The following is a 22,658-nucleotide window of genomic DNA, read 5'->3' on the forward strand; positions in this document are numbered from 1 at the left end:
CCTTGAACAAATGCTAAATGTTTTTTGAAATTCTACTTTTTACTGTTCCTACATGATAGAAACAACATAATGAAACCACCACTGAGAACATGCGAGCAACACAAAAAGGACACCGTAGTCCCTTTCATCTGAGGGTATATAACAGGAAGACAGGACATTAGCTGTGTGACAGGGAATCTAAATATCAATTTGTAAGTGATTATGATCAGATCAATACCCAAATGATTATTGTAGGTGGTGGAGTACACCTGTTATGTTTTTATAAAAAAAACAAAGGGGAAAGAATATGTTTGGTGGAGGCGCAGTATGGTGTGGGAGAAGGGGGTGTCTCTGCTGGCCCATGCTGAGACATCCATTCCCCCTGAGGGACCAGCCACATGATGGTATAGTATAGAATAAGAGTTTATTCAGAGCATGGGGATAGGAGTTGAGGGAGTAGAGACAGAAAAAGGGAAAGAGAGAGAGAGGGAGAGGAATAGGGAGAGGGGGAGAGAGAAAGAGGGGAGGAAGAGGAGGAGGAGGGGGGAGGAGGAGGGGGGGAGGAGGAGGAGGAGGAAGAGGAGGAGGAGGAGGAAAGAGGCCAGCCATGTGCACATGAAGAGAAAGGGGGAGAGAAGAGAGGTGGAGCAGGACAGGAGGACAGAGGGAGAGCAAGAAGGCGAGAGAGGAGGGGGTAAGCAGCGCCTTTTGTAGTGAGTCAGGCACATCTGGCTGATGCCAGGTAACTGTGGGTCAGAGCCTAGACAAAGTGTTAACAACACCTAAATAAGGATGTAGGAAATTATAGCTGGGGAAATCTGGAAAAGTTTGGAAGGATAATAAGTGGAAGGATGGGTGGGCGAATGGATAAACTGATAGTGGAATGGAGGGAGGGAAGAAAGGAGGGAAGGGAGGAGAGCAGAAGTAGAGGAAAGGAGGGGAGGAGGGATAGAAAGATGGAGGAATAGATGAATGGATGGATGGAAGGATGGATGGAGAGACGGAAGGATGGAAGGATGGATGGATGGATGGATGGATGGGGGATAGAAAGATGGAGGAATAGATGAGTGGATGGATGGAAGGATGGATGGATGGATGGATAGATGGATGGACGGATGGATAGATGGATGGATGGACGGACAGACGGACGGACGGATGGATGATGGATGGATGGAGATGGATGGATGGATGGATGGATGGATAGATGGATGGACAGACGGACGGACGGATGGACGGACGGATGGATGGATGGATGGACGGACGGACGGATGGATGGATGGGGGATAGAAAGATGGAGGAATAGATGAATGGATGGATGGAAGGATGGATGGAGGGACGGAAGGAAGGATGGATGGATGGATGGATGGATGGATGGATGGATGGATGGGGATAGAAAGATAGGTAGAGAAGTGAATCAATGGATGGATGGAGGGAGGGATAATGGATTGGTGGATGGATGAATCTGTCTCTCTATGCCTTGGTCTGATATGTGGGCAGGATACATAGATGATAGAACCTTCCCTCCAAAAGGTGCCCACATTCTTCTGCTGCATGGAAGAATTTAACAAGTTTATTTCATTCATTCGACCTGTGATCCAACAGCCCCACTTGCCCTACAGCACTTGTCTCAGCATAGTGAACGCCTCAGGACAAACAAGATACTCTAACATTCTACTGTGACTCTTAAGCTTCTGTTTTATGTTCAGAATGCTCTCGGTAATAAGAAAACAGGCAGGGTTATTTATCCCACGGGACCTGTAAATTCAGTATATAGCATCCTGTATTGCCCTGAAAATGAATCACATCCCAGAGTGCTTCAAAATGAACTTTAGCAAATGACAGAGCCGTGATAAAATTTGCATATCACATTTGAGTGCATTCGAGGTTTCTGTTTGCCCCCGACTCAGCACCGCTCTCCTAAGTGAGATTACACATGTGCAGAGGTGAAGGGGCTCCACAGAATGCCAGCCTGGCTGAAACAGAGACAGGGGGTGACTCTTCGCCCTCTGAGACCACGGGGTTGGGGTGGGGGGGTGCGGGCGGTACTCATGCAAATAGCAAAGCTGGAATTTGGATTTTTCCGGTTGAGTTCCCTTTATTTAGTAGGATTTGATTGTCTCTTACTGGTGGTTTTATGACGGGAATGTGGAGCCATTTAAGATTATAGAGGGAGAAACATGTGACTCATGTTAGTCAAGGCTACTGACACCAGGTCAGATGAAAGAAAAAAAAATGCGAAGAAATCCTCACCCTAACTTCTCAGCGTCCGCTGCACTCATCGGGTGATGCTTGTCTCCCACCTTGCATTATGCACACCTCGCTGAATTTTCTGTTCTCAGAACCTCCTCTTTCTGTGCCTCCACGCCTTGCTTCTCAAGACAGAACGTGGGGACCCCGGAAGAGCTGCTGGGTAGCATTGCACCAGAAGATACTGAGAGAGTAACCACGTGACTCATAGCGGAAGACACAACGAGACAAGCACACAAAGATGCAACCTACATTTACATTCATTTTAAAGGAAAAGCGCAAATTTACTCCAATTTGTCTCCCCAAGCCTTATCAGTCACCACCACCTCAGGGGTAAGTCTGCCTGTGTAGTGTCCTCTGCCTTGAAGGGAGCATGCGCTGTTCAGCCCACGCCTGCTCTAATGACTCAGACGATAGGCCTGCGTGTGTAGGAGGCTCTGAAAGCTAAGTGTGTGCCGTGTGCTGCGTCCACACGTGTAGGTAAATGCACCGATAACACGGAGTGAGGCCCGGAGGCTGTGTTTTACAAAAAGACAGAAGAGAGAAGAGATGTGTTTGATGGAGGCCTGGGATGGTGTGGGGGAAGGGGGCACCTCTGTGGGCCCACATGAGGCATCCCTTCCCCCCACACACCAGGTACCAGCCACATGAAGGTATAGTGTAGAATAAAGTTTATTCAGGGCATGGGGAGGGGAGTTGAGGGGGTAGAGACAGGAAAAGGGGGAGGGAGGGAGGGAGAGAGAGAGAGAGAGAGAGAGAGAGAGAGGAAGAAGAAGAAGAAGAAGAAGAAGAAGAAGAAGAAGAAGAAGAAGAAGAAGAAGAAGAAGAAGAAGAAGAAGAAGAAGAAGAAGAAGAAGAAGAAGAAGAAGAAAGGGAAGGAAGAAAGAAAGAAAGAAAGAGAGAGAGAGGGAGGGAGGGAGAGAGGGAGAGAGGGAGGGAGGGAGGGAGGGAGGAGGGAGGGAGGAAGAGGAGGAGAGAGGCCAGCCATGAGCACATGGAGAGAGAGGGAGGCAGGGAATGGAGAGAGTAGGGGAAGAGGGTGAGGAAGCAGGAGCAAGAGGAGAGACCAAGAGAGAGAGGAGGGGGCAAGCAGCCCCTTTTATAGTGAGTCAGGCACACCTGGCTGTTGCCAGGTAACTGTGGGGCGGAGCCTAGAAGAAATGCCAACATGGAAGAAATCAGAGTCGAAGGAAGAACCATTCTCATCCCCTCCACAGAGAGATTCTTTATGACTTGTCTCATACCTTGAACTATTCATTTAGTGAATAAACAGTTAGTCCCCTGTCTCTGTAAGTCAGACGACCCATTTCTGGGTCTCCGTTAACTCACTCAGGTTGATATTCTTTGAATAGTTGGGAGGGGTCTAACTATTTCTCTTCAAATTTTATGATTTCATGGTTTGTTTTTTTTTTTCCCGGAGGTTTTTTTTTTTTTTTTTTTTTTTTACTTTTCGAAATCAGTTAACTTTATCTAAATTGAAAAATATTTCTTAAAACTGCACTTAGCGTCAAGATCATTTATGAAAATCTCCAGTATCTGTAAGGCACATTTGTAACATTTATGTTAACAAAACCCGTTTCTACTTTAAGCAAATCGTGGAGAACGGAGAGGGGGGGGGGGGAAAGTAGGTTATTGACAGAAGATATCTACATTTTACTTCAATATTTAAGAATACGCAGGCACAAACTGGGTGACAGGAAAGACCTCAGAACAGGCTGGCATCTCAGAAGCAACCTTCAAAGGTTTAGTTTCCTCAATTTCTAGCTACGCCTAAGATCCGTCTTCATCTTCGAACTCGGGGACGCATGTCAGCATTTTATACTCTAAACAAGAGGTTCACCTGCAGACATACTGAGTGTTACTGTGGGAGACAGTGGGTGACTTTTGTGAATAAGTTCGGGTACCTCAGAGCAAAGGCTAGCAGAACTGTCTTGTTCACCCCTCTGGCTACAGCCTCCCCTTCATCAACATTGTTTGTGGCAACATAATGTTTCCTTTGCGAAGCTCTCCACTTGCAGAAAACTTCACCCCACCCTTTCTTTGCACAGGCTATCACAACGGCATCTCCAATATGGCTAATGTCCCGGCATATACGTGCAAATTCACCCGATGGCATCTTTACTACGCCACTGTACTCCTGTTCCGGGATTCCAAGTTGCTCAACGTCTAAGCCGATTAACTTCATTTCGTAGTCTGGAACTTTCTCTTGATTTGGTGCTTCAAATACCAGTGCTAAGGTATCAGCATCATCTTCAGCCGTTAAGGTCACGATGTCTTCATTCCTAGCACATTTTAGAATTTTGGACACGCTGGTGACGTTCACGCCCGTGGCCAGGCTGCGATCGCAGCGGCTTGTGTCGAAGCCTTCGGAGTGCAGAGTAAGCGGCACCAAGCAGACGTGAGACAAGTGCATGCCCTGTAGGTTCGCGCCAACCGAGCTGATGTCCCTGCAGGTCTCACTGATGAGGTCTTTAAGAGCCTCCAGCACCTCCTTCAGGACGGAGCCCTGGATCAGGCAGGTGACAACTACCCCTGCGCCTGCAACCGTTTCTTGCTGATTTCATGCTTCTGACAGCTGAGCGAGTAACTGAGTATATCGCTCAGGGGTATCACCTTTTCTGTCAACTGCGAGCAGGTGAAGGCAGGTGAAAGGCAAGGCTAGAGCCTGTGATTGGACGGTAGAAAAGGAGGGCGGGCGCAGAGTTTTTGAGAGGCATGAGAGATGGGAGGGAGGGGAAAAGGAACGAAGATGGCGGAAGAGAAGGGCGACCCAGATCCGTGTAGCTTATTTAAATGGCCACAGGTAGCTATGAATATCATAAAAGGGATGGATAATTACAGGACAATATGTCTTCTCTTGGGGGGCAGCTTAGATCAATATCAATTGGTATATTTGCTGACATAAATCTGACTAATTACAAGCCTCTAGAGTTTTGATTTTACCAGGTTACAGGGATCTGTGACAGCTGACCACGAGATGGGCGGTTGCCGCATGGGGCTAGCTCTAGAGGCAATGAGATCGCTAGCCTGGAGTGGTGCATCCTTACTTTTTTATTATTTAATGCAACATAGGTTGTTTCTGATTTTTTGGCTATTATGAATAGAGCAGCAATACCGTGGCTAAGCCAGTGTCTCCATAGGAGGATGAACCATCTTTTGGGTATATGCCCAGAGTGGTATAGCTGGGTCTTGGGGGAGAGATATATTTCCAGGTTCCTAAGAAACCACAACACTGACTTTAATAATGACTCTACAAGTTTGCACTCCCATGAGCAATGGAGGAGTGGCCCCTTATTTCACAGCATGGGTTGTCACTTGTATGATCGATCTTAACCATTCTGACAGCTGGATGTGGAACTTTTCTGTCTTTATGTGCTTCTCGACCATTTTTTTTTCTTTTGAAAATTCTAGGGTCATCTCTGCACCTCATGTTTAATCAGGCTGATTTCCTGATATCTAGTTTTCTTGAGTTATTTATATATTTTCGAGATTAGCCCTGCGTCAGATGTGAATTTAGTAAAACCTTCTCCCATTCTGCAGACTGTCACTCTGTGCAAACGGTGGTGACCTGTTGACCTCTGTCATGCAGAAGCTTTTCAACTTCATGAGGTCTCCCTTATTAATTTGATCTTAGGACCTGCATTGTCAGACTTCAGGAAGCCTTTTCCTGTGGCAACAATTCAAAGCTATCCTCTAGTTTCTCTTCTATCGAATTCAGTCTCTCTGGTTTTATGTTGAGGTCTTCAATCCATTTGTATTGGAGTTCCGTGAAGGGTGACAAGCACAGATCTGTTTCCGTTCTCCTACTGTTATGCCCAAGTCTCAGAGACCTCAAAGACCACCAAGGAGTCAATCCCGATGCAAACACACAAGGGTTTTTATTAAGAACTCCCAAGCAAGGTCTCTCACTGCCACTGTCACAGCAGGTCAGAGTGAGAAGCCTGAGTTTAGGGATGCAGGGTTTTTATTGTGGTTACAGCAAGCTTGGGGAACTTCAATACAGGTTAGCGAGTTAATATTTTTTTTTTTTTGCGAGTTAATATTTTTAAAACTGCATTTCTGGCGTAATCTTCAGGAACCAACACAGGGGCAAAACCACCTGACAAACAGGATGGCTAGGTTATCTATTCTCTGCAGAATGTCTTAGGTCATCTATGTGTTCCTTGACCCTGCTGTTGTAGCCTGACTGGCTGTTGCTAAAGGTGGGGGCGGGGTTTACCATGGAATGCTTGCTCAAGCGAACTTTGGGGTTTTCTTCCTGGGATTGGAGTTTAGGCCCTGGTCTCACACAAAATGGAGTTTCTTCAAAAACCTTTACTCTACGGGCAGCCATCCAGTTTGACCAGCGCTGTTTGTCGAAGATGCTGTATTTTCCCAGTGTGTGTTTCTGGCTTCCCTATCAAAAATCAGGCATTCATAGGTGTGCAGATTTATGTCTGGGTCTTCAATTCAAATCGATACACTGATCAACGTATCTGCTTTTAGGACGATACCACGCTGTTTTTATTACTGTAACTATGTAGCACTATTTGAGAGCCAGCATGGTGATACCACCAGCAGATGGCGATATCACTCATTCATTCATTCATTCATTCATTCATTCACTTCCTTATTTCACATCCCATGGAAGCTTCCCTTACCTCCTCTCCTCCCAGTCCCTCCTTCGTACGTCCCCTTCCCCTATCACCTCTCACTTTCTCCTCCAGAAAGGGATATCAACCAGCCTTGGCATATCAAGTTGCAGTAAAACTAGGTGCACCTTTCTCCTGCTGGGCCTAGAAAAGGCTGCCCAATTAGGAGGAAGGGGTCCGAAGACGGACAACAGAGTCAGAGACAGCCCCTGCTCCAGCCATTGGGATCCCAGGTGAGGTCCAAGCTGTACACCTACTACATATGTGTAGGGCGCCTAGGTCGAGCCCATGCACGCTTTTTGGTTGGTGGATCAGTCTCTGTGGGCGCCTAGGAGCCCAGGTTAGTTGATTCTGTAGGTTTTCTTGTGGTGTCCTTGACCCTTCTGGCTCCTTTAGTCCTTCCTCAGCCTTTTCCACAAGATTCCCTGAGCTCCACCTAATGTTTGGCTGTGGGTCTCTGCATCTGTTTCCATCAGCTGCTGGGTGAAGCCTCTCAGATGACAGTTATGCTAGGCTCCTGTCTGCAAGTATAGCAGAGTATCATTAGCAATGTCAGAGGTGAGGTCTGTCTGTCTGTCTGTCTGCCTCTCTCTCTCTCTCTCTCTCTCTCTCTCTCTCTCTCTCTCTCTCCTCTTTCTCTCTCTCCCTCCCTCTCTCTCTTTTCTCAGTATGGGTCTCAAGCTGGTCCAGTCATCAGTTGTCCATTCCCTCAGTTTCTGCTCCAACTTTATCCCTACACATCTTGTAGGCAGGACGAACTTTGGATTGAAGGGTTTGTGGGTGCATTGGTGTCCCATCCCTCCATTGGAAGACTTGCCTGGTTACAAAAGGTGGCTCCTTCAGGCTCCATATCACCTACTGATAGGAGTCTTAGCGAAAGTCACCCTCATAAGTTCCTGAAAGTTTCCCTAGTCCTAGGTTTCTAGGTTTTCCCAGAAATACCCCCATCCCACTTCTCTCTCTCTCCCAGTACTCTCTCCTTCAACCCTATCCAGAGATGATCCCTCCTCACCCTTCTCCCACCCAGTTTCCTTCCTCCACCCTCTAATATCTATTTTATTCCCCTTCTGAGTGAGACTCGCCATTGTCCCTTAGGTTCACCTTGCTATTTAACTTCTTTGGGTCTGTGGATTGTCCCATGGTTATCCAATAATTTATCACTAAGATCCAAGTGAGGACACACCATGCATGTCTTTCTGGGTCCAAGTTACCTCACTCAGGATATTTTCTGGTTCCTTCCATTTGCCTGAAAATGTCACGGTGTCCTTGTTTTTAATAGCTGAATAGTAGTCCATCTTGTAGATGGACCATATTTTTTTTACCCATTCCTCAATTGAAGGACATCAAGGTTGTTTCCAGTTTTGGGCTATTACCAATACAGCTGCTATTAACATAGTTGGACGAGTATCCTTGTGTGATGGTGAGACATCTTTTGGGTATATGCCCAGGAGTTGTATAGCTAAGTCTTGATGTAGAACTATCCCCAATTTTTTGAGAAATTGCCATATTGTCCAAGCAAAGAGGTTGTACAAGTTTGCACTCCCACTGGCAACGGAGGAGTGTTCTTCTTGACCCACACCCTCCCCAGCATGTCCTGTCACTTGTGTTTTTGACCTTAGCCATTCTGACAGGGGTAAGAGGGAATCTCAGAGTTGTTTTGATTTGCATTTTCCTGGTGACTAAAGATGTTGAATGTTAAGTGCCTCTTGGCCATCAGAGACTTCTCTGTTGAGACATCTGTTTAGCTCCACACCCCATTTTTTAAATAGGATTGTTTGGATTGTAGTGACTACTTGATTGAGCTCTTCATATATTTTGGATATTAGCCCTCTGTTGAATGTAGGGTTGGTGAAGATCTTTCCCCATTCTGTAGGCTGCCAATTTGACCTATTGATAGTGTCCTTTGCCCTATAGAAGCTTTTCATGAGGACCCATTTATTAATTGCTGATCTTAGTGACCGAGCTGTTGGTGTTTTATTAGGAAGTTGTCTCCTGTACCAATGCATTCAAAGCAGTTCCCCACTTTCTGTTCTATCAGATTTAGTGTATCCAGTCTTTACGTTGAGGTCTTTGATCCACGTAGACGCGGGTAATGTGCATGCAGACATCCGCTTGCATGCACATTAATTTGTTGAAGATGCTTTTGTTTTTCTATTGTCTACTTTTGGCTTCTTTGTCAAAAAGTGTCTATAGTGTGTGTATTTATCTCTGGGTCTTCAATTCTATTCCACGGATCAACCTGTCGCTGTCAACACCTGTATGTCAATGCCATGTGGTTTTTATGACTATCGCTGTCTGGTACAGCCTGAAGTCAAAGATGGTCATACCTCCAGAAGCTCTTTTACTGTCCGGGATTATTTTGAACAATCCTGTGTTTTCTGTTTTTCCATATGAAGTTGCATATCGTTCTTTCAGTGTCTGTAAGGAATTGTGTTGGAATTTTGATGGAAATTGTGCTGGATCTGTAGATTGCTTTTGGTAAGATGACCATTTTCTTTATTGAGTCTGTGTGGGTTAGGTATCAGGGTATCGTTGGTCTCCTTCTTCTTTGAAAGCCTGGTAGAATTATGTGTTAAAATAATCTGGCCTCTGGCCCTGAGGTTTGTTTTATGGTGTGGGGATAGGGGTCCTAGAGTGTTAAAAGACAATTTCCTTATGGATTATAGGACTATTCCAATTGCTAACCTGATCTAGATTTAACTTTGGTAAGTTGTATCTATCTCTAGGATTCTCTCAGTTTGTGGGAGTGTTTTTGGAGGGTGGGGGTGGGAATGGTTTAGTTTGGCTTTTTTGCTTCTATTTCCGTTTTTGGGTCTCGAACTGTTTCATTCATTTCTGTCACCTGTTTGTATTTTCCTTTATTTCTTTAAGGGATTTCTTTATTCCCTCCTCAAAGGCCTCTATCTCTTTATAAGATTGGACCTGAGGTTATTTTCTTGTGATTTGGCTCTTAAGATATACAGGCCTTGCTGTAGCATGTAGTAGAATGGTTGGGCTCTTGTGGTGCCATAGAGCTGTGCCTCTTCTCAGTTATGTTCTTAGGCTGGCCTTTAGCTATCTGGCTATCCCTGGTGCTGGTAGGCCACCAGGAATGCATGGAGAGTTGTGAGCCTGAAAACAGAGCTCAGGGGAGCAGGTGTAGCTCACTGCTGTTGGGTGAGCTTTAGGGGGACTTACCAGGCAGGGGATTGGTGGGGAAGGGTCTAATGTGGTTGTTCTTGTTGCTCGAAGGCCTCAGGGAATGCAGGCAGCATTGTGGGCTGGAAATGTAGTGTGGGGTCAGGGTGTAGTTGGCCACTGCTGGGTCTGGTTAAAGGGACCAGGTAGACGAAGGACCTGGGGCAGAGTCCTCCCTGGTTGTCCCAGATGCTTGCAGGCCTGGTTGTCCTTGGTGCTGGTGTGCCTCCAGGAGTGTAGATCCAGCCGTTCTTTTAACATTCAGGATCATTTCAGCTGTCCTGGGTTTTTATGTTTCCATAGGAAGCTGAAAATTAGCTTTTCAAGATCTCTGAAATATCGTGTTGTGGAGGTTTGTATTGAACCTGTAGGTTGCTTTTGGTGGTGTCTTATTGTGGATTTTATTGCTGTGAAGAGACACCATGATCGAGGCAACTCGGATAAAGGTAAACATTTGGTTGGAGGTGGCTTACAGATTCAGAGGTTCAGTCCATTATCATCGTGGTGGGAAGCATGGCAGCATCCAGGCAGACATGGTGCAAGAGGAGCTAAGAGTTCTCCATCTTGATCGAAGGCAACCAGGAGGAGACTCTCTTCTGCCTTGGGCAAGCTTAAGCATTGGACCTCAAAGCCCACCCCCACAGTGACACACTTCCTCCAACAAGGCCACACCTATTCCAACAAGACCACACCTCCTAGTAGGGCCACTTCCCGTGGGCCAAGAGCCTTCAAACTTTCAAACCAGCACAGGTAGGGTGGCCATTTTCACTATATTAGTCCTACCAACCCATGAGCTTGGAAGACATTTCTATCTATCTTCCTCAACTTCTTTCTTCCATTTCTTAAACTTCTTAATCATATAAGCCTTTCGCTTGCTTCCTTAGAGTTATCCCAAGATATCTAACATTTTTAGATTACGGCAAAGTGTTGTTTCCATGATTTATTTCTGGGTCTGTTTGTCGTCTGTATACAGGAAGGCCGCTGACTTCTGTGAACTAGTTCTTTTAGCCAGCTACTTTGCTGAAAGCGTTTATCATCTGTAGATGTTTTCCAGTGGGGTTTTTAGAGCCACTTTAGTATGATACTATATCATCTGCAACGAAAGACGCTTTGGCTTCTCCCTTCTTCTTTGTATCTCTTTAATCTCCGTCAGTTGTCTTAATGCTCCAGCTAAGGCTGTAAGTTCTATATCGAGTAGGAATGGAGTGAGTGGACAACCTTGTCTTCTTCCTGATTTTATTGGAATTGCTGTGAGGTTGTTTTTTTTTTTCCCCTGTTTAGGTTGATATTGACCGTGGGATCGTTTTGAATTGCCTCTACTTTGTTAAGGTATATACCTTGTACCCTCTAATCTCTCCTGGACTTTTATCATGAAGGAGTGTTGGATTTTGTCAAAGCTCTTTTCTGCATCTAATGAGGTTAACATGTGGTTTTTGTCTTTCAGTTTGTTTATATGGTGGATTATACTTATTGATTTACATACGTTGAACTACCCCTGCATCTCTGAGATGCAGCCTGCTTGATCATATCGGGTGATCTTTTTTATGTGTTCTTGGATTTGGTTTGAAAGGATTTTTCTTGAGAAATTTTGCAACAGTATTCATGAGAGGCTGATCTATAATCCTCTTTCTTTGTTGAGTTTTTATGTGGTTTAGGTATCAAGGTAACTGGCCTCATAAAATGGATTGGGGAATGTTCCTTCTGTTTCTATCTTGTGGAATAATTTGAGGAGTGTTGATGTTAATTCTTCTTTGATGGTCTTGTAGAATTGTGCACTCAATCTATCTAGCCCTGGGCTTTTGTGGTTGGTAGATTTTTTTTTAATGGCTGCTTTTGTGTCACTAGGCGTTATTAGGTCTGTTTAAATTGAATGTCTAATCTTTATTCAACTTTGATACCTGATATGTATCAAGAAAATTATCCATTTCTTCTAGATTTTCCAAGTTGGTGAAATACTGGTTTTTAAAGTATGTCCTTATGATTGTCTAGATTCCCTCGGTATCTGATGTTATGGTCTCCTTTTCATCTCTTATTTTGGTAATTTGGATCTTTTCTCTCTGCCTTTTGGTTAATTTAGTTAAGGGTTTGTCAATCTTATAGATTTTCCTTAAAACCAACTCTTTGTTTCATTGATTCTTTGTAATTGTTTGTTTGTTTCTATTTTAATGATTTCAACCCTGAGTTTGATTATTTCTTGCTGTTCAATCCTTTTGGGTGTGATTTCTTCTTTTTGTTCTAGAGCTTTCCAGTATGCTGCTAAATTACTAGTATGCAGTCTTTCTAACTTCCTTATGCAGGCACTTAGTGCTGTAAATTTCCCTCTTGGACAGCCCTTATTTTGTCCCATACATTTGGGTGTGTTGTGTTTTCATGTTCATTCTATTCTAGAAAGATTTTAATTTCCTTCTTAATTTCTGTCTTGACTCATTTATTTTTTCATTCAGTAATGAGTTGTTCAGTTCCCATGAGTTTATAAGCTTTCTGTTGTTGTTAATATCCAACTTTAATCCATGGCAGTCAGATAGGATTCAAGGTGTTATTTCAATTATTTTTTTTTTATCTATTGAGACTTTCTTGGTGCCTGAGTATGCGGTCAGTTTTGTAGAAAGTTATACGAGGGGCTGAGAAGAAAGTATACTCTTTTGTGTTTGGGCGAGATGGTCTGTAAATATCTGATAGGTCCATATGGTTTATAATGACAGCTTCAGAATTTCTCTGGTTTGGGTCTGGATGATCTGTTTATTGGCAACAAGGGAGAATTGAAGTCTCCTACTATCAGTATGTGGGGGCCTGTATGTGATTTAAGCTTAGTAGTGTTTCTTTTACTAACTTGGGTCCCTTGTGTTTGGTGTATAGATGTTAAGATTGCAGTGTCCTCTTGGCGGATTTTTTTTCTTTGATGAGTATGCTGTGTAGTTCCCTATCTCTTCTGACTAGCTTTGGTTTGAAGTCTATTAGTCAGGTATTAAAAAGGACACATCTGCTTTTCTTCTCAGGTCCATTTGCTTGGAATACCTTTTTGATCCTTTTACCCTGGGGTGATGTCTAACCTTGGTGTTAAGGTGTATACCTTAGATGTAGTAGAAGGATGGACTCTGTTTTTAAATCCATTCTGTTAGTCTGCATCTTTTTATTAGGCAATTAATGCTGAGAGATATCGATGAGCAGTGTTTGCTCTTTTGTTGTTGGGGTGTGTATCTGTGTGAGTGTGTGTGTGTATGTGTGTGTGTGTGTGTGTGTGTGTGTGTGTGTGTGTGTTGGTGCATGTGTGTTTCCCCTCTTTTGATTTGCTTATCTGGGATTATTTATTCTTGTGTTTTCTGGGTGTGCTTAACCTTTTTAATTTGGAGTTTTTCTTCTGGTGCCTTCTGTAGGGCTGGATCTGTAGACAGACAAAGGGAGAGGCTTCCCTGGTCAGTTGGCTGCCTACTACTCCTACCAGCGTGCCCCTTCCATCAAAGTAAACTATACCCAAGCACAAAACACCAAAGAAGACTTTTTCTTCTATAAGTTGCTTTTGTCAAATGCAGCAAGTGTGAAGTCAAGGATGACCAATCCTTGGGCTCACTACAATGCACTTAAGGGCTCAGGTTAAAGGATTGACTTCATGTCAAATGTGCACACCCCTCCTATAATCTGCCTAAGTAATGTTTAAGGTAAGTTTGTTTTTATAACCACGTCCTGCCTTGAGGCCAAGTGTGCCAATGGTGTGAGTTTGAACAGTACATGTACAATAAAAAAAGACTTGAAATATGCAAGGGCTACAGAAATGGCTCAAGGATTTTTGATTGTTTGCTGCTCTTTCAGAGGATCAGAATTCAGTTCCTAATACCTACCTCTGGGTACACTACAATTCCTGTAACTTCAGCTACAGAGGATCTGATGTCCTTTCTGACCTCCCTGGACACAAACACACACACACACACACACACACACACACACACACACACACACACACACACTGTAAATATTTAATGGGCAGATTGTATAATTCTATTAGAAGTTTGAACTGAGTTGAACAGAAAATCCACAGCCATCAGTAATTAAAACCGGATCTTCAAGGACCAAGGAGAAATGAGGACAAGGACACCAGCCCAGTGCTAACAAGTTCAAACACCCAGCCACATGCTTGACCTTGGAAACACACAGGAGCTCTGGGTCAACTATATCCATTGGAACATTCCCAATTATTTGTCAAAGGCCTACAGCTGCTGTGGTTAGCAGACAGAGAGAAGAGGGAACACTGGGAGATGAGGCGAGACTCACTCCGGACTGTTACATTGTAACTCCTCGATTGTTTCAGCAACGTCTAATTCCCCAAACCCAAGTTTACAAACAGAAGCTGCCAAGCTAGTCATTAAGTCTAATCCACGGGCAGGACTGTCAGTGAACCATGTGACTACTTTGTCTCTAATTTTAAAGTAGTTCATCCCTTTGCTGGGTGTGCAGCTGAGCTATAGAGAAAGTCGTGCATCTGTCACACCAACCGCTGCTGGCATTCCAAGGCTTTAGAAACTTTGGGCTAGAGACATCACTATGCACTGGGGGCTCCCCACCAGCCAACATGCCCCACTTAGGTCCTTGTTGAACTTCACTTTTCAAGCTTATATTGTGCAAATTTCTGCTGAAGTTGAGAATACTCTCCAAAAGTTTCTGGAGTCCCTCTGCTATTATGTTACTGTGAATGATCCTTGAATCCGTAATTGTATTTAGTGCACGGATTCTTTCTTTGTAGAAGTATTTGTAGCCTTGTGGTTTTCAAAGGTCTGATTGTGTTCTCTGAGAATAACAGCCTTGAGAGTCTAGGTGTTTGCTTCCCAGTTCCTCTTGCGGAGTCCTACAGTGTTTGCGGGCCATTGTCTGTGCTCAGTGGGACGGCCCTAGTCCTCTTCTTATGGAAGGAGGGAATGAAGGCATTTGGAGTCTGGGAACAATAGACCACAAAGGCAGATTTGGACTGCTTTGCTTTTGAAAACTGTGTTCCTTGGGCAACTGTGTTCAGATTGCATCCTTCCCAGCATCTCTCCACCTGAATCTCACAGTGAGAAAATTTCTGAAGAATTTTCATAAGTGGACCTCTGAATTGTACCATAGCAAAGGTCAATAGCGTTACCTGGTCTTTTGTCCATCTGAAAAACATTCCAAACTGTTGGGTTCCAGTGAACTCGAGTCTGTAAAGGTTTTTTCCTTCAACGAGACTGACAAAGGATAAATACAAGTCAAGAAAATTCACCAGCAATGTTTTAAGAGGGCTGGTTCACTGGGCTGTGCCCCCGTTCTTCTCATGGCAGAATCAAATCCTCTATCCGAGATTCCTTCTCCCTATGATCTTTAGATAAAGAACCCTGGGCTTTTTCATGGGGAATTTTCAAGGAGCCCTAATAAATTTGTCAATAGTCTCATCCATCCTGGCACTGCCCATTTTGCTACCTGCCTCCTAGGAATCTGTTCCCACTGAGGCATCGTCAAAGCTACTTCAGATTAGTATTTGGGAGGTATAGTTTGGAGCCACTCCGTAAGCGTCTCCTTCTTTATAACCAAAACTCATGAGGACTTACCATCCTAGCACCAGGGTGAGGGACATTTCCCGGACTTCCGCCCCTGATCTTTGTATCTCCATCCCCTTTGTGAAAACGCCCATCATTTCACATGGTTGCCTGTGTCCCCTGCAAGGCTAAAGTACAGGGTTTTTATTGTTATCTGGGCATCTTCAGCCCCAGCTCTGCACCCTCCTCATCCCAAGCAAAGGGCTCTTCCAAGCAAGAGCTGTTCATTATCAAGACAGGGAGCCCGTTAAAGCTGGCTTATCGACATTACACTAAAAAGTGTGACCACAGGCTTCCAGTGTGAACAAGTGCCTTGAGCAGACGTTGGGCACTGGCTCTGCAACTAGTCTCACAACACCCAGAGGAAGCCCGACTCCGAGGTGCTCTAAAACGCTCAGGATCAGACTTGAGGAGGCCACAGACAACAACATCTGCCCCCAACACCGGAGTAACTGGGTCCCCCGGGATCCAGACAGGCAGGAACCCAGCCCGGCCAGGGGCATGGGTCCCTTCCAGTCTGAACCAGTACCCTGGGCAGACATTGGGCGCTGGCTCCACACCCATTCCCATAATTCCCAAAGAGTGCCCGACTCTCACATGCTCGGAAATACCCAGGATCACAGGAGAGGCCACAACAGCTGCCCCAACACCTGGAGAGAATGGATCCTCCAGGATCTAGGGACCCAGGAGCCCCTGCCCAGGCAGGGGCACGGGTCCCTTTCAGTCTGAACCAGTGCCCTGAGCAGACATGGGGTGCTGGCTTCGCAACCAGTCCCACAACACCAGAAGAAAGTGGGAAAGCAGAATCCCAGGCACTCTAACAGGTGCAGGATCAGAGAGAGGGGATCAAAAATACCCAGGCTCACAGGATCACAGAGGAAGCACGACTCCTAGGAGATCAGACACAACCAGAATATCAGAAACACAGGATCCCAGAATCATAGAATCACAGAGACAGCTGGACTCTGAGGAGTCCAGGTAACAGGAGGGACAGGTTGCAGTGAGAGACAGCAGGGGCAGATAACACTAGAGATAACCGAATGTCGAAAAACAAGCACAAGAACATAAGCAACAGAAACCAAGGCTGTGACCACACACTCACAGTCTGAACAAGTGCCTTGAGCAGACATTAGGCTACTCCAGCTTGTTTCTAGCCAGCCAGTAGAATGGCTACTTGGCATCATCAGAACCCAGTTCTCCCACCACAGCAAGTACTGGATACCCAGCACACCTGAAAAGCAAGATTTGGATTTAAAATCACATTTCATGATAATGTTAGAGGACTTTAAGGAGGACAAAAATAACTCCCTTAAAGAAATACAGGACAAGACAGGTGAACAGATAGAAGCCCTTAAAGAGGAGACACAAAAATCCCTTGAAGAATTACAGGAAACTACAACAAAACAGGTGAAAGAATTGAACAATACCATCCAGGATCTAAAAATGGAAATAGAAACAATAAAGAAATCACAAAGGGAGACACCCTGGAGATAGAAAACCTAGGGAAGAGATCAGGAGTCATAGATGCAAGCATCACCAACAGAATACGAGAGACAGAGGAGAGAATCTCAGGGGCAGAAGATATCATAGAAAACATTGGCAAAACCGTCAAAGAAAATGCAAAATGCAAAATGCTCCTAGCCCAAAACATCCAGGAAATAAAGGACACAATGAGAAGATCAAACCTAAAGATAAGAGGTGGGGAAGAGAACCAAGATATTCCCAACTTAAAGGGCCAGTAAATATCTTCAACAAAATTATAGAGGAAAACTTCCCTAGCCTAAAGAAAGAGATTTCCATGAACACACAAGAAGTGTACAGAATTCCAAATAGACTGCACCAGAAAAGAAATTCCTCCCATCACATAATAGTCAAAATACCAAATGCACAAAACAAAGAAAGAATATTAAAAGCAGTAAGCAGGAAAGGTCAAGTAACATATAAAGGAAGGTAGACCTATCAGAATTACACCAGACTTTTCTTTTTTTTTTTTTTTTCTTTTTTTCGGAGCTGGGGACCGAACCCAGAGCCTTGTGCTTGCTAGGCAAGCGCTCTACCACTGAGCTAAATCCCCAACCCCTACACCAGACTTTTCAACAGAGACTATGAAAGTCAGAAGATCCTGCACAGATGTCATACAGACCCTAAGAGAACACAAATGCCAGCCCACTACTATATCCAGCAAAACTCTCCATTACCATAGATGGAGAAACCAAGATATCCCATGACAAAACCAAATTTACACTGTATCTTCACACAAATCTGTGTAGGGCTATTCTCTAGCCCTATAGAGAATAATGGATGGAAAGCTTCAACACAAGGCGGGAAACTACACCCTAGAAAAAACAAGAAAGTAATCTTCTCTCAACAAGCCAAAAAGAACATAGCTACACAAACATAATTCCACTCTAACAACAAAAATAACAGAAAACAACAATCGCTATTCCTTAATATCTCTCAACATCAATGGACTCAATTCCCTGATAAAAAGACATAGACTAAATGACTAGATACATAAACAGGACCCAGCATCTTGCTGTGTACAGGAAATGCACCACAGTGACAAAGACAGACACTACCTCAGAGTAAAAGGCTGGAAAACAATTTTCCAAGCAAATGGTCCCAAGAAACAAGCTGGAGTAGCCATTCTAATATCGACTAAAATTGACTTTCAACCAAAAGTTATCAAAAAAGATAAGAAAGGACACTTTATACTCTTCAAAGGAAAAATCTACAAAGATGACCTTTCAATTCTGAACATTTATGCTGCAAATGCAAGGTCACCCACATTCATAAAAGAAACTTTACTAAAGCTCAAAGCATACATAATACCTCACACAATAATAGTGGGAGACTTCAACACCCCCCCCCTCATCAATGCACAGATCATGGAAACAAACTAAACAGAGACACAGTGAAACTAACAGAAGTTATGAACCAAATGAATTTAACAGATATCTATAGAACATTTCATCCTAAAACAAAAGAATATACCTTCTTCTTAGCACCTCACAGTACCTTCTCAGAAACTAATCATATAATTGATCACAAAATAGTCCTTAACAGATACAAGAATTGAAATAATCCCTTGCTTCCTATCAGATCACCACAGACTAAGGCTAGTCTTCAATAATAACAGAAACAACAGAAAGCCCACATACACATGGAAGCTGAACAACGCTCTACTCAACGATAACTTGGTCAAGGAAAAAAATAAAGAAAGAAATTAAAGACATTTTAGAATTTATTGAAAATGTAAGCACAATATACCAAAATTTATGGGACACAATGAAATCAGTGCTAAGAGGAAAACACATAGCTCTGAGTGCCTCCAAAAAGAAACTGGAAATAGCAAACACTAGCAGCTTGACAGCACACCTAAAAGCTCTAGAATAAAAAGAAGCAAATACACCCAAGAGGAGTAGAAGACAGGAAATAATCAAACTCAGGGCTGAAATCAACCAAGTAGAAACAAAAAGAAGTATACAAAGAATCAAAAAACCAGGAGCTGGTTCTTTGAGAAAATCAACAAGATAGATAAACCCCTAGCCAGACTAACCAGAAGGCACAGAGAGTGTGTACAAATTAACAAAATCAGAAAAGAAAAGGGAGATATAACAGAAACTCAGGAAATTAAAATTAACAGATCTTACTACAAAAGCCTATACTCAACAAAACTGGAAAATCTGGAGGAAATGGACAATTTTCTAGACAAATACCAGGTACCAACGTTAAATCAGGATCAGATAAACCATCTAAACAGTCCCATAACCCCCAAAGAAATAGAAGCAGTCATTAAAAGTCTCCCAACTAAAAATGGCCCAGGACTAGATGGGTTTAGTGCAGAATTTTATCAGACCTTTAAAGAAGACCTCATACCAATACTCTTCAAACTATTCCACAAAAGAGAAACAGAGGGAACACTACCGAATTCCTTCTATGAAGCCACAATTACACTTATACCTAAACCACACAAAGACCCAACAAAGAAAGGGAACTTCAGACCAATATCAGTGCAAAAATACTCGATAAAGTTCTTGCAACCTGAATGCAAGACTACATCAAAACCATCATCCATCACGATCAAGTAGGCTTCATCCCAGGGATACAGGGATGGCTCAATATACAGAAATCCATCAACGTAATCCACTATGTAAACAAACTCAAAGGAAAGAAAGCACATGATCATCTCATTTCCCGTGTGACTAATGAAGCTGCATTATAATTTGCACGCTTTCTTAATATATATATCCAGCCATGTGCACACATAAAAAGAGACTATAAATTAGCAGTGACTCACAACATGTTCTTAAAGTGTACAGTGAAGTATTTCTTAAAGAAAAGAATAAAAGAAAATAGGCAGATGTCAGGAAGAACCAAATGGCACAGGGGCAATTGGCAATCCCATGAACAATGACCCACATCTGAGTCATGAGGAAACACAAATCAGAGCACAGGGTACTACACACCAATGAGAAAGATACACATAAAAAGTGACAAGACCAAATTGTCAAGGACACAGAAAAACTGGATGGCTTACATCTTGCTAGGGTTGGGGGCTTAAAATTAGAAATCCGCTAAATATTCAACTCCTACACAACCTGCCAGCCACTCTCCCAAGCACTGATGCCAGGCATGTGAAATAAAAATTTACAGTCACAAAAGCAACTACATATGAATGTCCTCAGCGCCATTCACAGCATCTCCATCTGTAAGTCCTTCAATACATAAAAGATGTGTGGGTGGTTTTGTCGTTGTATAGATTTTCACATTTTAATGTACAGGTTTGAGCGTTTTTGCCTGTGTTTATGTCTGAACGTCCTGTATGTGCCTGGTGTCCTTAGAGATCATATGAGGGCACCTTGTCCCCTGGAACTGAAGTGACAGATGGTTGTGAGCCACCATGTGGGTGCTGAGGATTGAATCCTGGTCCTCTGTAAGAGCAACACCTGTTGCTCATTAACAAGTGCTCTCCGGCCACACAGGTTTAGTGACATCTGGTATACCTGCACCATGATGCACAACTTGGCAGTAAAATGGACAATCATCAGTGCTTATGACAGCTTTTACTGTGAGAAAAAAAGAGAGCCAACTCCAAAAGGCTGGACACTGTGACTTCAGCTGTATGACATTCTGGAGAGAGTGCATTTATGGAGACAGAACTAAATGAGAGAGTTGGGTAGATGGAGATCAGTGGTTGTGTAGACTTCTGGGGTATTAGGTAACTGGGAGACAGGAAGAGGTCTAGAACCCCAATATTACTTTGTGTGATACTAGCATGGTGGATGGATGCTTTCATTCCAAATTCCTCAAAGCCCAAAAAGAGGTTGAACACTGGGAGCAAGTCTTAATGTGAACAGGGGCTTCGGGTAATGATTGTCGATGTAGGTTCACAGGCTCATGGATCCCAGTAGCGGTTCCATTGCAATCAGCAATGCCAGCAGGGCAGAGGACAGGGCAGGTAGAGCAGAGTGTGTAAGAGAGCTCTCCGTAATGCTCAGTTTGGCTGTGAACACAAACCCACCTATCAAGCCATGCCGACTTTTAAAAGCTTTGACCCTATGTGATTCACCGGGGCACACCTTTGTCAGAAAAGCACAACACAGGAAGAAAAAGAAGATTCTGCTAAAGGGTTCTGGGGATGGAAGGAGGTGAACAAAGGTATAAAAGAGCAAGGGTGCACTCCTTGGGTGGGAACTCTTCGATTTCTCACCTACAAGATGGTAAAACTACATAGAACAGGTACACGTACATGGTAAAACATGAAACTGAACTCAGACGAGGATCTGACGGACTGCAACAGCAGCATCCTGACCAACAGCACAAGAGAACCATTACACAGGGGTGAAGCTGGGCAACCCATGCATACAAGCGATCGGTCAGTCATTGTAGACTCGTTAAAGAACTCCCTAAATCCTCCATCAAGCTTTAAAGAATTTTGAGTGGTGAAATTTGGCAGTCCGATTAGTGGGGGGGTCCCCTTCAGAGACCCACGGGCCGGTGGCATCGGCGCGGAGTGCCCGGGTTCACAGTGCAGCTTGTGGCTCGCGTCCATCTTGCAGGGGGGTCTTGGAGATGAAGGGGTGGGGTGGGGAAATCTTCCTAGGCTTTTAGGAGATTTCACTCCTCTTTTCCTGTTCAATGGTCTCTTTGGTCAGCAGGGTGTTCTTCTCCTGCATCTCCATTTTCTTCAGCTTGGCCTTATCGAAGCTGGTGATTTCCCCCCATGTCCGGCTTGTCTGCTATTTTCTTACAACTCGTGGATTCTCGTTCCGAGCTCGCGCTCCAGGTACTCCCACTTGCGTTGCTGCAGCAAGAGACCCTTTTTCTTTTTTTAATAATTTATTTATTTTTATTTTATGTGCCTTGGTGTTTTGCCTGCATGTGTGTCTGTGAGGGAGTGTTGGATTCTGGAATTACAGACTGTTGTGAGCTGCCATGTGGGTGCTGGGAATTGAACCTAGGTCTTCCGGAAGAGCGGTGTTCTTAACCACTAAGCCATCTCTTCAGCTCTTGACTGTTTCTGGTACCTTTGTTAGCTGAAAATGCATGGGTCTGAATTCTTTTCTGTTAATCTACTGGTCTGTTTTGCTGTTTGGTTTTTGAATGAGTATAGCTTTCTAATGCACACACATTAAAATTAACTATGTTGGTATCAACAAGCTTTGTTCTTTCTTGATATTGCTTAGCTATTTGGAGTCATTTGTTATTCCATATTAATTTTAGGGTTGGTTTTTACTGTTGAAAATGCCCTCATAAATTTGGTAGGATTCCCATTAAATCAACAGATAGTTCTCTATTTGATTTTATTGGTGAGAAAGTGTTAGTACTTACAGCCAATGTTGACACAGTAGCCTAAGCCACCGACATTCACAAGGGAAAGTGTCTCTCTGAGAACAGAAAGCTATTCAAACCTTGAAAATTGTCTGGTGTCCTTGGCAGCTGGGGTGTGCCTCACCGTGCCTTGTAAAGCTACGTAGTCCTGGTTTCCAGAGAGCAAAGAAGCTAAAGTTGACACAGAGGCCATCTAATGTTCCATGGCTCACAAGCTAGTTGACATCGCTGAGCCATCTGTGGA

The 22,658-nt window shown here is 43.8% G+C and overlaps 1 pseudogene; it reads right to left on the reverse strand.

Moving 5' to 3' along the window:
- Positions 1–3,996: 3,996 nt before the first annotated feature.
- Positions 3,997–21,635, reverse strand: Pcna-ps3 (proliferating cell nuclear antigen, pseudogene 3; annotated as a pseudogene).
- Positions 21,636–22,658: the final 1,023 nt, after the last annotated feature.

This window comes from Rattus norvegicus, chromosome 14 (genome assembly GCF_036323735.1).
Source record: "Rattus norvegicus strain BN/NHsdMcwi chromosome 14, GRCr8, whole genome shotgun sequence".
Lineage (NCBI taxonomy): Eukaryota > Metazoa > Chordata > Mammalia > Rodentia > Muridae > Rattus > Rattus norvegicus.